Source organism: Pongo pygmaeus, chromosome 7, assembly GCF_028885625.2.
Source record: "Pongo pygmaeus isolate AG05252 chromosome 7, NHGRI_mPonPyg2-v2.0_pri, whole genome shotgun sequence".
In the NCBI taxonomy this organism is placed as follows: Eukaryota; Metazoa; Chordata; class Mammalia; order Primates; family Hominidae; genus Pongo; species Pongo pygmaeus.
Genome location: NC_072380.2, coordinates 136,196,776 through 136,213,590, shown reverse-complemented (window position 1 = coordinate 136,213,590; position 16,815 = coordinate 136,196,776). Strand labels below are relative to the sequence as shown.

At 46.8% G+C, this 16,815-nt stretch overlaps 1 protein-coding gene and 1 pseudogene across 1 annotated transcript in view; one reads left to right on the top strand and one right to left on the bottom strand.

Moving 5' to 3' along the window:
* ATAD2 (ATPase family AAA domain containing 2) overlaps window positions 1-16,815 on the top strand; it is a 96,684-nt gene that overhangs the window by 2,162 nt on the left and 77,707 nt on the right. The window contains exons 2-3 of the mRNA XM_054497487.2: window positions 2,089-2,186; window positions 12,109-13,463. The gene's annotated coding sequence lies outside the window, so the exon portion shown is untranslated. The remainder of the gene's footprint in view (window positions 1-2,088; window positions 2,187-12,108; window positions 13,464-16,815) is intronic.
* On the bottom strand, window positions 11,994-13,720 carry LOC129041980 (inosine-5'-monophosphate dehydrogenase 1-like; annotated as a pseudogene).

The window sequence follows — 16,815 nt, the reverse complement described above, 5'->3', positions numbered from 1 at the left end:
TATATAAAGTACTTAGAATAGTTGGTAGCATATAATATAAATGTTAGCAACTATGATTTCTTGTTAAAAAAATCTGGTTTCATTATTTCCCATATACCCTATACTTTTTTTTTTTTTTTTTTTTTTTTTTTTTTTTTTTTTTTTTTTTTTTTTTGAGGTAAGAGTCTCACTCTGTTGCTCAGGCTGGAGTGCAGTGGTGCAATCTTGATTCACCGCAACCTCCGCCCCCACCACCCCAGCTAATTTTTTTGTATATTTTTGTGGAGGTGGGGTTTCACCATGTTGGCCAGGCTGGTCTCAAATCCCTGACCTCAAGTGATCCGCCCACCTCGGCCGCCCTCCCCCCGCTGCCATACTCTTGTCACTGAGTGTCTTATTCTTCCTTTGATACATCAAGCCTTTGCACAAGATGTATGTACACTCTGTCTGATGCACTGTTTCACATGCCTTATTTACAGCTTTTCCCAGGAAGAGTTTATTGTTGGCTTCCATCTTCCTGGAGCTTTTTTTTTTTCCTGTTTTGTCACAACTTTTTATTCATATGTCTTGAAAAGCAGTAGCATGCCCAGCAACTCAATCTGTCTCTACCTCTGCCATGAGCTCTTCCAGGGCATGGGTCTTGCCCTGAGAGGTAGAATAGTATAAATAGTGCTGTAGTCAGAAACACACTCGAATCTTATCTTGGCTACTTACTACCCTGAGTGACCTTGGATAAGTAACACTAGGATTTCTGAGTGTCAGTTTCTTTGCAAAATGAGGATAATAATAGTAGAGTGCTTATCTAATGGGTGCTGCAGTGAAAATTAAATAAACTAATCTCTGCAAAACACTTGGCATAGTGCCTGGCAGAACATAGGTACTGTCAAAAATAAACATAGCCGTTGAACATCAGTCAAAGCGATGAAAACAGATTTTATTCAGCAATTATTGACAGTAGGGGAAAGAGCTGCGCTCCATTCCAATTGTGCAGAGGTAATTTGGGCATTTGGAAAGGAGAATGAGGAAGCAGGGAGGGGTTGGGGGGCGGGGGGGGGGCACTCATTAGAGCCAGGGAAGTGAAAATTACAAAGGGTTGGTCAGTGTAAATACCATTAGGCCAGCCATGTCTGCTAGCTGGCAGTTATCTAAGTTAGGATTCTATCCTCCCACAGAGACTGGGAGTCAGAGGCCCTATCTCCTTCCTGATGATTACATTTCAAAGGAATGGCTCTCTAAGTCCTTGAGAAGGACTTCTGAGTTGTAAGTAATACATATTTACAATTCTAAGCCCTTTTAGTAAATGCTCTAAGAAAAGGAGGTCAGGGGCCTATCATCAGGTACTGGCAACAACAAATAGTAAATTTTCCTGGCAGCTTTGAGCTTTCTTAAGCAGGCATTTTAATGGGGGTTTTGGGGGAGAAGGCTGACATAGCCTTATACTGCTAGAAGCCATGCTAGAGTTTGGTCAAGTCTGTTAGTGCAGGGATTTGGAACCAAGTTGTGCTGAGAGTTCTGCAGTTCTCAGTACCCTACGTAATAAACAACTACAATAGGCCAAGTGTAGTGGCTCACCCCTGTAATCCTAGAACTTTGGGAGACCAAGGCAGGAGGATCGCTTGAGGTCAGTTTGAGACCAACCTAGGCAACACAGCAAGACCCTGTCTCTACAAAAAAAAATTTTTTTTAATTAGCCAGGCATGGTGGTGCCTGTAGTCCTAGGTACCCAGGAGGCTGAAGCAAAAGAATTGCTTGAGCCCAGGAGTTTGAGGCTGCAGTGAACTATGATTATGCCACTGCACTCCAGCCTGGGCAACAGAGTGAGACCCTCATCTCTTAAAAAATAAATAAAATAACGTAAAAAAAACTACATAATTTTGCAGTTATGATTATTATCATCACATAGCTCTGAGCAGGGTATAAGCATTGTAGCTGGCATAAATCCTTGTTGAATTGATACTTTTATTAATTAAAATACAGGTGACATTGCTGTAACAAAGAAACCCGAAAATATTAGTGACTTAAATGAGATACAAATGCATCTCTCATGCCACAGCCTGAGCATATACATTCTAGAGCTGATATAGTGTCTCTGCAATATCTGTTACCCAGGCTCTTGATGTCTTATTGGGGGCCATATCTAGAGTGATGCCCTAGTCCGCGTGGCTGAAGATGGCTTGCCACCCTACCTGCTGATTGCATTCCGACTGGTAAGACCAGGGAAAAGGAGTAGTGGGAGGTTCAAGGACAAAATCTGCAAGTTATGCACATCACTCTGCTCACATTCCATTGACCAAAAGATGCTCACAGGATCACATCCAGGTGTAAAGGAGATCAGGAAACATACAGTTTATTCTGAGCAGTGCAGGTATTATTTGAGTGCCTCAAGGAAGAAGGGGAGAATGCATACTGAGAGATAGCCAGCAGTTTCTAAACTGCCATATTGTGCTTTTTTTTTTTCTGTTTCTAAACTTTCTATCATAAGCAGGAATTACTTTTTATTTGTTTATTTATTTATTTATTTTTGCAGTTGCAAGATTTAATAGAGTGAAATAGAGTGAAAACAGAGCTCCCATACAAAGGGGGGGTACCCAAAGGGGGTTGCCGTTGCGGCTCGAATGCCTGGGTTTATATCCCGATCCTTGTCCCTCCCGCTGTGCTCTCAGGCAATAGATTGTCTATTTCTTTACCTCCTGTTTTTGCCTAATTAGCATTTTAGTGAGCTCTCTGATTGGTTGGGTTTGAGCTACGTTGCAAGCCCCGTGTTTAAAGGTGGATGCGGTCACCTTCCCAGCTAGGCTTAGGGATTCTTAGTCGGCCTAGGAAATCCAGCTAGTCCTGTCTCTCAGTCCCCCCACTCAACAGGAAAACCCAAGAGCTGTTGGGGAGGTTCGCCGACGACCGCTCTAACTGCTTCTTGCTGAATTGGGGTGTAGTAGGGGTTGTGCAGTTGAGATTTCCTCGGGAAGGGTGCCTTTGATGTCATTAACATCGGAGCATGGGCTAGCAGGCCGGTCCAGGGTTCCGCGGTAGATCTTAGTCATAGACTGCATCTGGGGCTCCATTTGAAGAATGATTTGTAGTTTTGCAGCTTTGATTCTGGAAGAGACAAATGCTTTGGAGGTTCCTTCATGGTCACCAAAATGTTACTGGGGGTCCTTGTTCACAGAGCTTCCAAGATGGTGGCGAGCCGCTTCCAAGATGGTGGTGGGCTGCTTCCAAGATGGTGGCGAGCCTCGTGTTCTCTGACCTGGGGTTCTTGGCCTCACGGATTCCAAGGAATGGAATCTTGGGCCATGCAGTGAGTGTTATAGCTCCATTAGAAGCAGTGGGTCACGGAAGAGAACTGTGGAACCCAGTGACTAGTATTCAGCTCGATTAGGATGAACCCAGGCACTTAGCCATGCAGGAACAATGGCAATCCTTTAGCCCGATCGGGAGCGGCAATGGGTGCCTCGCTGGATCAGGAGCACAGCGGACACCCTGCTGGATCCGGAGGGATAGAAGTCAGCAGCGGGTCTGCCACGCGGCAAACAGCAGTGGTGGATGGCGAGTGAAAGCTCAGCTTGAGCTGTAACAAACATGGTCCAGAAGAGTGCAGTAGCAAGATTTAATAGAGTGAAAACAGAGCTCCCATACAAAGGGAGGGGACCCAAAGGGGGTTGCCCAGGAATTGCTTTTTAGATTGAAAAAAATAGATCATAAAAAGCATATAGGTTGGGCATGGTGGCTCACGCCTGTAATCCCAGCACTTTGGGAGGCCAAGGCAGGTGGATCACTTGACGTCAGGAGTTTTAGACCAGCCTGACCAACATGGAGAAACCCCTGTCTCTACTAAAAATACAAAATTAGCCGGGCATGGTGGCGCATGCCTGTAATCCCAGCTACTCGGAAGGCTGAGGCAGGAGAATCGCTTGAACCTGGGAGGTGGAGGTTGCCGTGAGCTGAGAGTACACCATTGCACTCCAGCCTGGGCAACAAGAGCAAAATTCTGCTAATAAATAAATAAATAAATAAATATGATCCTACAATAGAAACTATAAAAACGGATATGGTTTCAGAAGAGTAGGAGATGCTTAGAACCAGATTCTGACCTACAAACTCCAATGATCTGGTTAAGGAAGAAATACGAAATGCTACTCAAGGAAGCCTGTATCCAGTGAAATTAAGATATTAAAGGGCAGGTGTTTAGAAGAGAGATAAATAACAGAGGAAATTATAAGAAAGGCCACAGACATGTAAAAGGAGATCCAGGGAATCTACAGCACACAGTACATTGAGCTTTAATAACAAAAGAGTTTTTTTAAAACTATTTTTTATTGGAAGGATGTGCTTTTAATGCTTTTTCTTGTCTTTTTTTTTTTTTTTTTGAGATGGAGTCTCACTCTTGTCACACCCAGGCTGGCGTCTAGTGGTGCAATCTCGGCTCACTGCAACCTCCACCTCCCAGGTTCAAGCAGTTCTCCTGCCTCAGCCTCCTGAGTAGCTGGGACTACAGGTGTGTGCCACGACACCCGGCTAATTTTTGTTTTTTTAGTACAAAACTAAACCAACCCCAGGTGATCCACCTGCCTCAGCCTCCCAAAGTGCTGGGATTACAGATGCGAGCCCCCGTGCCCGGCCAAGAATTATTATTTAAAAACAAAAACTAGAATGGGTGTAGTAGCTCAAGCTTGTAATCCCAGCACTTTGGGAGACTGAGGCAGAAGGAGCACCTGAGCCCAGGCGATCAAAGTTGTAGTGAGGTATGATTCAGCCACCGCACTCCAGCCTGTGTGAGAGAGTGAGACCCTGTCTCAAAAGAAAAACAAATTGGCAAAACAAAACAACCAAAACCCTGACATTCCCACTGTTATTCTAATTTGCATTTATCTGATTTGCATTATGCTGTTTTCCCAAGTTAAAGCAATCATTTCAATACAAAGCAATTTGTGCTATGGCAGCAATGTACTATGTGAACTCAGAGGGTGAGTCCTTATCACTGGGGGTGGGAAGTTGGCTGGGTTGAAACACAACATGAGACCCATCTGAATTAGATTGGGGTGGGAAGCAGGTCCATACTTGTGGTATTAGACTCACTGCTGTGTACCATACCTTACATGGGAAAACTGAGAAATTGAACTGTGTATGTTCAGGAGAGGTCGATAGAGAGGTAAGGCCTGAAAACCACATTATAAGAATATATCGGCTGGGGCCGTGGCTCACACCTGTAACCCCAGCACTTTGAGGGGCAGAGGCGAGTGGATCACCTGAGGTCAGGAGTTAGAGATGAGTCTGGTCAACACAGCAAAACCCCATCTCTACTAAAAATACAAAAATTAGCCAGGTGTGGTGGCACGCGCCTGTAGTCCCAGCTACTGGGGAGGCTGAGCCATGAGAATCGCTTGAACTTGGGAGGCAGAAGTTGCAGTGAGCTGAGATGGCACCACTGTAGTACAGCCTGGGTGATAGAGCGAGACTCCGTCTCAAAAAAAAAAAAAGAATGTATCTTCCAGGCTGGGCGCGGTGGCTCAGGCCTGTAATCCCAGCACTTTGGGAGGCCAAGGCGGGTGGATCACCTGAGGTCAGAAGTTTGAGACCAGCCTGGCCAACATGGTGAAACCTTGTCTCTACTAAAAATACAAAAAGTAGCCGGGCATGGTGGCAGGCGCCTGTAATCTCAGCTACTTGGGAGGCTGAGGCAGGAGAATAGCTTGAACCCCGGAGGTGGAGGGTTCAGTGAGCTGAGAACATGCCATTGCACTCCAGCCTGGGCAACAAGAGTGAAACTCTGCCTCAAAAAGGAAAGGAAAGGGAGGGGAGGGGAGGGGAGGCCACCATTAATGCCATGGCTCTGTATCCTTTGCTCTGCCACCATGAATAATCTCTGTCCCCGCATCTTTGGGTCATTCCTCCCAGAGGCAATAAATGCCTCAGATAGGAGCAGCCCATTGGCTGAATCCTTATTGCCAGGTTTCCAGGGAAACGAAGTGTATTTCCCTGTAGGATTTCCACAGAAGGAGGCTGGGCCCTGCCTAAACCAAACCCACCCAAAGAGAAAAATCTCCCAGACAGAAGGGGAATCTGGGATATAGTTAAAACATGGAATAGAATAGCTAATATATGGCAAATGTCAATAATGTCTCCCCACCTCCATTTAATTAATTTTTTTTCTTTTGTGGGAAATCAATAAGATTGGGTATAAAATTTAAGTAAGCTCACATTTGCAACATTCCTGAAAGAAATCCCAGTCCAAATTAATGTTTACTTTCTAATTTTGCTACCAAAGAACAGAAAGGGATCCACCTATGACCTCATCCCAAATGAGGTAGTGGAATCATGATTAGCTCTTACCTGAGCCTCGTTTCTGTAGCACGTGAAGTAAAAACACTTGAGTCTTTTTGAAGCAGTCAGGGTTACCAACAAGAACCTCCGTTTCTTTTTTTTTTTGAGACGGAGTCTCACTCCATCGCCCAAGCTGGAGTGCAGTGGCACAATCTCAGCTCACTGCAACCTCCGCCTCCTAGGTTCAAGCAATTCTCCTGCCTCAGCCTCCCGAGTAGCTGCGATTACAGTCGTGTGCCACTGCACCCAGCTAATTTTTGTATTTTTAGTAGAGACGGAGTTTTGCCATGTTGGCCAGGTCAAACTCTTGATCTCAAGTGATCCACCTGCCTTGGCCTCCCAAAGTTCTGGGACTACAGGCGCCCGCCACCACACCCAGCTAATTTTTGTATTTTTAGTAGAGATGGGGTTTTACCATGTTGGCCCAGCTGGTCTTGAACTCCTGACATCAGGTGATCCACCCGCCTCAGCCTCCCAAAGTGCTGGAATTGCAGGTGTGAGCCACCACACCCAGCCTCTACTGCCTTTTTTTTTTTTTTTTTCCTAAATCAAGTCACTCCTAACTAGAATAGTTAAGATTAGAAAAGATAGAATTGGTCACCAAGAGAAGACCAATCCCAGACCAAATGTACAATATATATTTCCCAGGGGTGCTATATGTAACAAATTACCACAAACTTGGTAACCTTTAAAAACACAGGAATGTATTCTCTCACAGTTCAAGAGTCCGGAAGTCTGAAATCAAAGCGTCAGCCAGGTTGATTCTTCCTGGAGATTTGGAGGAAGAATCTGTTCCATGCTTCTCTCCTGGCTTGTGGTGGTTGCTGGCAAACCTTGGCATTTCTTGGCTTATAAACACATCACTGCAATCTCTGCCTGTCTTCACATCACTGCCTTCTCTGTGTCTGTATGCACCAATCTGTCTATCCTTTCCCTTATAAGAACTCTAGTCATTGGATTTAGGGCTCACCATAAACCAGAATAATCTCATGTCGAGATTTTAATTACATCTGCAAAGATCCTATTTCCAAATCAGATCACATTCACAAGGGGAGGTTTATATCCTTTATGGGGGCACAGTTCAACTCACTAATCCAACCAAAAGCTGAAGCCAGTGTGGTAATTTTTTTTTTTTTTTTTTTTTGAGACAGAGTCTCGCTCTATCGCCCAGGCTAAAGTGCAGTGGCGAGATCTCGGCTCACTGCAGCCTCCACCTCCCAGGCTCAAGTGATCCTCCTGACTCAGTCTCCCAAGCAGCCGAGAGTACTGGCGTGCACCACCACACCCGGCTAATTTCTGTATTTTGGGTAGAGATGGGGCTCATGTTGCCTAGGCTGGTCTTGAATCTCTGGCCTCAAAGGATCCTCCTGCCTTGGCCTCCCAAAATGTTGGGAGGGCTAAAGCCACCACCCCCGGCTCCAGTGTGGTAATTCCTTAATGTTTAATATTATAAAGAGAGAATAAAGGAATAGAGAAAAGCTTTTGGCTGGCCATCTATTAGTGTTCTGGAATTTTGATTTCTTTGCTTAGTTTTTTTTTTAATTTTATTAAAACTTTTTTTTTTTTTGAGACAGTGTCTTGCTCTGTCCCCCAGGCTAGAGTGCAGTGGCGCCATCTTCTGGGCTCACTGCAACCTCTGCCTCCCAGTTTCAAGCAATTCTCCTGTCTCAGCCTCCAAGTAGCTGGGATTATAGGCGTGCCACCACACCCAACTAATTTTTGTATTTTTAGTAGAGACACAGTTTCACTATGTTGGCCAGGCTGGTCTCGAACTCCTGGCGTCAAGTGATCCGCCCACCTTGGCCTTCCAAAGTGCTGGGATTACAGGCATGAGCCACTGTGCCCAGCCTGCCTTCATGTTGTACAACCCCAAGAATAATCAATATTCTGACTTCTAACAGCAAAAGTTAGTTTTGTCTGTGTTTCTGCTTAATATAAAAGGAATTATACAGGCTCCTTTTGCTTAATATTCTGTTTGTAAGATTTATTAATATTATTGCATCTAGTTATTGTACATAGTTTTTGACCTAGCCATTGCACTTCTAGAAATTTATTCTACAGATACAATGTAGAAGTGATATTTGAACCTATTTATTCATAGCAGTTATGCAATAGCAAGAGAACAGAAACAAATGTTCAGCAAGAAAGGTCTACTTAAATAAAATACAGTGTGTCCACAAAGTGGACTATGATGTTGCTGAACAAAGAGAGGAAGTTCTCTATGTACTCACAGGGAAAGATCACTAAGACCTAGATAAAGAAGCACAGTACAGAACAGACTGTACAGTATGCTATATTTGTGTAAACAGGGTGGAAATTAATACCCATGCAAACACATGCTCATACTTACTGGTATAGTATAAATCAGAGGTTAGAAAACTAGCCAGGTGTGGTGGTTCATGTCTGTAATCCCAGCACTTCGGAAGGCCAAGGTGGGCAGATCATCTGAGCTCAGGAGTTGGCGACTAGCTTGGCCGATATGGTGAAACCCCGTCTCTACTAAAAATACAAAGAAAAAAAAAAAGCCAGGCTTGATGGTGCTTGCCTGTAATCCCAGCTACTCGGGAGGCTGAGGCAGAAGAATCACTTGAGCCTGGGAAGCAGAGGTTGCAGTGAGCTGAGGTCGCACCATTGCACTCCAGCCTGGGCAACAAGAGCAAAACTGCATCTCAAAAAAAAAAAAAAGAAAGAAAGAAAGAAAAAGAAAACTGTGACCTCCTTGGGACAAATACAGCCTGAGACCTGTTTTTGTAAATAAAGTGTTATTGAAACACAATCATGCCCATTTGTGTCTATATTGTATGTGGCCACTTTTTCACTATTATGGGATTGAGTAATTGCTACAAATATCATACCATCCACAAAACCTAGAATATTTACTCTCTGGCCATTTACAGAAAAAGTTTGCCAGCCCCTAGGGTAGTGGGTTAAATAGTGGCTCCAAAAAGATATATTCAAGTCCTAACCCCCCTCTTATCTGTGAATGTGATCTGATTTGGAAACAGGGTCTTTGCAGATATAACTAAGATCTTAAAATGAGATCATCCTGGATTTAGGGTGTGCTCTAAATAGTTCAATGACTGATGTCCTTATAAGAGAAAGGGGGAGCTGGGCGCGGTTGCTGACGCCTGTAATCCCAGCGCTTTGGGAGGCCGAGGCAGGTGGATCATGAGGTCAGGAGTTCAAGACCAGCCTGGACAAAAATACAAAAATTAGCTGGGCATGGTGGCGGGCGCCTGTAATCCCAGCTACTCTGGAGGCTGAGGCAGGAGAATCACTTGAACCCGGGAGGCAGAGGTTGCAGTGAGCCAAGATCGCACCACTGCACTCCAGCCTGGGCAACAGAGCGAGACTTCATCTCAAAAAAAGAGGAAGTGGGGAGAGATTTGAGTATAAGCACAAAAAGACAAGAAAGAAGGACATATGCTGGTGAAAGCAGAGTGTGGACTTACACTCCTACAAGCCAAGAAACTCCGAAGGTTGTCAGCAGACACCAGCAGCTGGGAGACAGGCATGGAATAGATTCTCGCTTAGAGCCCCCAGAAGGAAGCAACATGGCCAACACCTTGATTTTGGATTTCTTGTCTCCTGAACCATCAGAGAATAAATTTCTGTTGTTTTAAGCCACCAAGTTTTTGGTAAGTTGTTGCAGCAGCCTCAGGAAATGAACATACCTGGTATAGATGATCTCTGGAAGGATACCCAAGAAATGAATAACTTTGGTTGCTGATGGGAAGGGTGACAAGATGGCTAGCAAACAGGCATATGAAGGAGACTTTTCATCCATATGCTCCTTTGTAACTTAAAAGTTAACCATATGAATATACTACATCTTGAAAAATAAATACAAATGTAAGTAGAAAAGTTAATAATTCCTAATTGGTTTAGCCCAGGGAAGAGAGTTACCTCTGATTGTAGCAGGTGTCTAAAATAATCACTGTAAAGCGTGTTGCCTTTTTAGTCTGCTCAGCTCTGACCAGCTAAAATAGCCTCCCCTCCTGCTGGTGTGGCTTCCTGTGGATGGCCTCACAAAGTCACTTTATGTCAACAGCACACCTAGACAAAGTCCTTCTGCTGAAGGCAGACAGGATCTTCTGTAGGCTGTGATCTGAAATAGATCCCCCATCTGTGTCCATTTCGCTTCTGCTCACTGCTGCTAGTCCAGGCCAACATCTTCTCTCACCAGGACAGTGCAGTAACCTCCTAGTTTTTCATTCTACATCTGTTCTTGCTACTTCCAATCATTCTCACCAGAGCCAATCATGTGACTTCTTTCCTTTGCTGTCCTTTCACAGCTGCTCTTTGCAAATAGATCAAAACCAAACTCCCATCCTGGCATGGTGGTGCATGCCTGTAGTCCCAGCTACTCAGGAGGCTGAGGTGGGAGGATTGGTTGAATCCAGGAGTTCAAGGTTGTAGCAAGTGGTGATTGCGCCTGTGAATAGTCACTGCACTGCAGCCTGGGCAACACAGGGAGACCCTGTCTCTAAAATAAATCAATAAATGTTTAAAAAAAAAAAAAAACCCTCCTGGCTGGGCGCAGTGGCTCACGCCTCTAATCCCACCATTTTGGGAGGCCTAAGTGGGCAGATCACCTGAGCTCAGGAGTTGGAGACCAGCCTGGGCAACATGGCAAAATCCTGTCTCCACGAAAAATACAAAAAATTAGCTGGGAGCAGAGGTGTGCCCCTGTAGTCCCAGCTACTCCCAGCTACTTGGGAGGTGGAGGTTGCAGTGAGCCAAAATCCCACCACTGCACTCCAGCCTGGGTGACAGAGTGAGACCCTTTCTCAAAACAGCAACAACAACAACAAAACCCCTCTGTATTGTGCTCTTGAAGCGCACCATCTTGCCCATGCATACCCTTCTATTCTCAATAGCTATCTCTCTAGCAATCAACTCTTTCCTCACCACATTCCAGAACAGCGCGACACAAATCACTCTGTGGATAAGAATCACCAGGAGACTTCCTGAAAGAAATCCAAGTTTCCAGGCCTTATCTCAGACCCATGAAATCAGACTCTTTAGAGGAGGCACCTGAAGCTGTGTGTAGTGTGTTGATTTTTATTTTTATTATTATTATTATTTTTGGCGTTGAGACCTGCTTGATTTATTCTGATTATTTAATACACAATGACGCAACAGTGATCCCAAAGTGTGCAAAGTTAAAGCCTTCAACTGCAGCTGAGAAGAGGGCAGGAATGGTACACCTGGGGATGGTGGTGAGTCAGGAAGGAGGGGCAGGCAGCCATGACCAGAGCAGCCTTCTCCCCAGGGCCAGGGACAGGGGAGTGGCCTGAGGAGCAGGACCCAGGGGTAGCCCAGGGCTGGGGAAGGGGGCAGAGACCTCCCCTTGGCCTAGGTCAGGGGCTCAGAAGTGCCACATGGCTGAGGGGGCAGCGGGCCAGAGGCAGAGCCAGGAGAGCACCATTTCCTGGGGGGCTGGGAGCAGGGAAGTGCCCTACAGGAGAAGCCAGGAGGGGCTGCCTGCCCCTGGGGTGGGGGCCAGGCTGGAGCAGGCTGCAGCAAGACCTGAAGCAGGCGTAGGGCCTGAGAGCCCAGCTGGCTGGGCTCTGGGGGCCTCCCAGAGCAGCCTGGCCCAGGGAGCAGTCCTGACTCTGCAGGGGATGCCCAGCAAGGGGCCGCAGACCCCTCAGAACTTCCCCTCCTCTGTCCCTGGAAAGGAGCTGGGGAACCCGTAGTGCAAATCTGGGGACAATTCAGTGACGGAGGGAGGCTATACCTGAAGGTGGACACTGGGGGATGCCCCCTCCATCACCTTGGCCTCCACTGTTGTCCTCAATACAGCCGCTTCGAAGAGTGCAGGCCATGGATGCCACCCTCGATCTGGGCCGACATGGTACGCTTCTCACACTTGAGCTCTCCTGAGTACATCGTGGACCAAAGGACAGACAGGCTGCGGGCCCTGATATCCTGGCAGCCATGCTGGATACCCGCTATGAGGTAGGGCACGAACTTCTGAATGGACCCTTTGTCCTGGATGGAGCCCGAGACACCCTGTGTGATCTTCACCTGATCCCCATCGCTGAAGTATCGTTTCTGGCTGCTGCTGCTCTTCTTCGTGGCATCCAGCGAGCCTGTGCCCTGGTATTTCTTGAGCCGCACCCCATCTGAGAACTATTCGCTGGGGGCCTCCGAGGTGGCAGCCAGCAGGGAGCCCATCATCACTATGGAGGCACCAAGGGCCAGCACCTTGACGTGCCCCACAGTCAGGACGCCACCTTCAGCCATGATGGGCACACCAAAGTGCCGGGCATACTCAGCCACCTTGTACACACAGTGCCCTGGGGCCAACCACAGGCCATCACTTCCTGGGTGATGCAGAGGGAGCCACAGCCTATGCCCACACACAGCCCGTCCACACCAGCGTCAGTCAGGTTCTTGGCCTGGGCTGCTGTCACCACGTTCCCCCCAATCACCTGGAGGTGGGAGTACTTCTGTTTGATGTAATACACCATGGCAGTTGATACACCAAGTTCCCTTGGGACAAGTCCAAGACTATGACGTCGACGCCCGCCTGGGTGAGCAGGTCCAGGCGGTATTTGTCATCCTCACGGGTGCCCACAGCTGCCCCACACAGCAGCTGCTCATGGGAATCCTTGGAGGCCACAGGGTAGTCTCGGTTCTTCAGGTCAGTGAGGGCAATGATGGCCACCAGCTCATCATCGTCATTGACGATAGGCAGCTTCCCTTTCTTGCTGTGCTGCAGGATCTCACTTGCCTCTTTCAACATCACTCCTGCTGGAGCCACCACCAGCTCGATCCTTGGCATCATCACCTCACTGAGGAGGGTGGTGTGATCCTTCTCAGCAAGAAAGTCAATCTCTCGGGAGGTGATGATGCCCACCAGCTTGCTGCCCATGGTGCCCATCTCAGTGATGGGGATACCAGAGAAGCCATGCCTCATCTTGGCCTCCAGCACATCACCCACAGGGTGCGAGGGGCTCAGCACCACGGGGTCCGTGATGAAGCCACGTTCAAACTTCTTGACCTTCCGCACCTCATTGGCCTGTAACTCTGGGGTGCAGTTGTGGTGAATGAAACCAATACCTCCCATCAGAGCCACCACGATGGCCATGTCACCCTCTGTCACAGTGTCCAAGGAGGAGGAGATCGGCGGCGTCTTCAGCGTGATCTTCCAGGTAAGGGCTGAGGTCAGGTCCACCTCATCAGCTATGAAGTCTATGAATCCTGGGAGAATCAGGAACTCGTTGTAGGTGAGGCTGTTGGCGCTGGCGAAGAGCTGCTGTGCGGTGAGCCCGCTCTCGGGGACGTAGCCGGTGCCAGGGCTCATCAGGTCATCTGCCATGCTGCCGGAGACCCCGTGACCCAACATAAACACCCGCGCAGCCGCCAGCCCGCCAGGGCGGGCTATTTTTATTTTTTGAGACTGGGTGTCACTATGTTCCCCCCACTGGTTTGGAACTGCTGGGCTCAAGTGATCCTCCCACCTCAGCCTCCCAAGTAGCTAGTACTACAGGCCCGCACCACCACACCTGGCTTTGTGTAGTGTGTAATAAGCTCCCTGGGGAATTCTATCTTTGAAGTTCTGGAAGCATTTTCAACTGTTTTGGACTTCCTACCTCAGGGCCTTTGCACTTGTTCTTCCCATTCCCTGGAAAACTCTGCCAATTTTTTGAATGGCTGATTCCTTCTCATATTTTACGTATCATCTAAAATGTCGCCTCCTCAGACTGATCTTTCTTTTTTATTTATTTATTTTTGAGGTGGAGTCCCACTCTGTCGCCAAGGCTGGAGTGCAGTGGCATGATATTGGCTCATTGCAACCTCTGCCTCACGGGTTCAAGCAGTTCTCCTGCCTCAGCCTCCCGAGTAGCTGGGATTACAAGTGTGTGCCACCATACCTGGCTAATTTTTGTATTTGTAGTAGAGACAAGGTTTTGCCATGTTGGCCAGGCTAGTCTCGAACTCCTGACCTCAAGCAATCTGCCTGCCTCGCCCTCCCAAAGTGCTGGGATTACAGGTGTGACACATGCATGGCCTCAGACCTTTCTTTCTTTCTTTTTTTGAGATGGAGTTTCGCTCTTGTTGCCCAAGCTGGAGTGCAATGGCGTAATCTCAGTTCACCGCAACCTCTGCCTCCCAGGTTCAAGAGATTCTTCTGCCTCAGCCTCCTGAGTAGCTGGAATTACAGGCACCCGCCACCACACCCGGCTAATTTTGTATTTTTGGTAGAGACAGGGTTTCTCCATGTTGGTCAGGCTGGTCTAGAACTCCCGACCTCAGGTAATACCCACCTCGGCCTCCCAAAGTGCTGGGATTACAGGCGTGAGCGGCCCCGCCTGGCCTCAGATTGACCTTTCAAGTCCACTGTGTTTCTCTCCTCTTCCTTCAACCACTCTGTATCACATGACCCTGTTTCATTTTCTTTATACCACTTGCTATAATGAAGTTACCTTGTTTATTTACTTCCTTGTTTATCCACTGAGTACCTCTTAGAATGTAAGCTCCATGAACCTAGGGTTTCTGGTTCACTGCTTTACTCCCTGCACCTCTAACTATGCTTAGAATAAGACGGGGGCTCAATTAAAATTTCCTAAATAAACAAATCAAGTGAGATGGTATATACAGTATATAGTCTTGTGGGTTTTGTTTTTTTTTTTTTTGTGACGGAGTCTCGCTCTGTCACCAGGTTGGAGTGCAGTAGTGCCATCTCGGCTCACTGCAACCTCCGCCTCCCAGGTTCAAGCAATCCTCCTGCCTCAGCCTCCTGAGTAGCTGGGGCTACAGGCGTGCACCACCACGCCCAGCTAATTTTTTGTATTTTTAGTAGAGACGGGGTTTCACCATGTTGACCAAGATGGTCTCAATCTCTTGACCTTGTGATCTGTCCGCCTCGGCCTCCCAAAGTGCTGGGATTACAGGCGTGAGCCACCATGCCCAGCCATATATAGTATTTTAAAACCAAGTAATAGTAAACTCTGCTACTTTTTAAATTTTTTAAAACTGTGCTACTTTAAATATTGTTCCTTCCTTTTTCACTTATGTTGGTTAAACAATTATTTTAAAGTTTTTTCTATTGTAAAAGTGAAGCATATTCATGCAAGAAAACTCAGAAAAATTGTTTGGGCATGGTGGCTCACACCTGTATGTAATCCCAGGCTTTGGGAGGCCATGGTGGGAGGATTGCTTGAGGCCAGGAGTTTGAGACCAGCCTGGGCAACAGAGTGAGACCCCGTCTCTAAAAACAAATTGGTCCCAGCTACTCGGGAGGCTGAGGTGGGAGGATTGCTTGAGCCGTGGAGGTCAAAGCTGCAGTGAACCGTGGCTGTGCCACTGCACTCCAGCCTGGGTGACAGAACAATAATCTGTCTTCCTGGGGATGGTGGCTCACGCCTGTAATCCTAGCACTTTGGGAGGCCAAGGCAGGTTGATCACCTGAGGTCAGTAGTTCAAGACCAGCCTGGCCAACATGGCAAGACCCCGTCTCTACTAAAAATACAAAAATTAGTTGGGCATGGTGGTGCACGCCTGTAATACCAGCTACTTTGGAGGCTGAGGCAGGACAATTGCTTGAACCCGGGAGGCAGAGGTTGCAGTTAGCTGAGATCATGCCACTGCACTCCAGCCTGGGCAACAGAGCAAGACTCTGTCTCAAAAAAGAAAAAAAAGAACAAGAACCTGTCTCAAAAAAAAGCAGGACTCCCAGTTAAATGCGAAGTTCAGATAAACAACAAATACTTTTTATATGTCCCCAGACATTGGATTCTTCATTCAGCAGCCACGCAGATTATTTTTAAAGCCGAAATAAGTCAAACCTCTGTTCAAAACCCTGAGATGTCTTTTCATCTCAGGGTTTTGAATGGGAATTTCGGGGCTATAATAAAAGCCCTCAAAAGTTTCAAACTAAGACCCAGAGTACCGTAGGATCTGCTCCCAGTGGCTCTGTTCTCATTGGCCTCGCCACTCTCCCCTTCCTGCTTCCCGCCTCTTCTTCCAGAACCATCTAACCTTTAGGCCTTTGTCAGACTTCTCAGCCAGACCTTCCCTAATCACCCTATTTTAAATTGCACTCTTCCCTCCCCCTTCCTTACTTTATATTTCTCTGTAATGCTTGCCACTTTAAAACTTTTACATTTAGTTTATTGTCTTTCTCCTTCCACTAGAGTTTAAGTTCCATTAGGGCATTTTTGTTCTTTTTATTCACTGCTGCATCCCCAGTGCTTAGAATAATGCCTGGTACATAATAGAGGCTCAATATGTATTTAACAAATATTAAATTAATGAACTGTAGTTATCCAAATCAATAAATAGCTTTCGTTTATTTCACTAAGATCCCTCGGACATTCTGATCATTCAGCGTGTTACCTATTTCAAAGTAGTCAAGTAACTGCCATCTTAGAGAAGCCATCTTCTGTATTCTGTGATAATAGCAAACGCTTATTGAGCACTTATTATGTGCAAGCACGGCTCCAAGGTATCATAATAGTACTTTAGGGCCTTAGGTATTATAATCGGAGTTACTTTCCGATT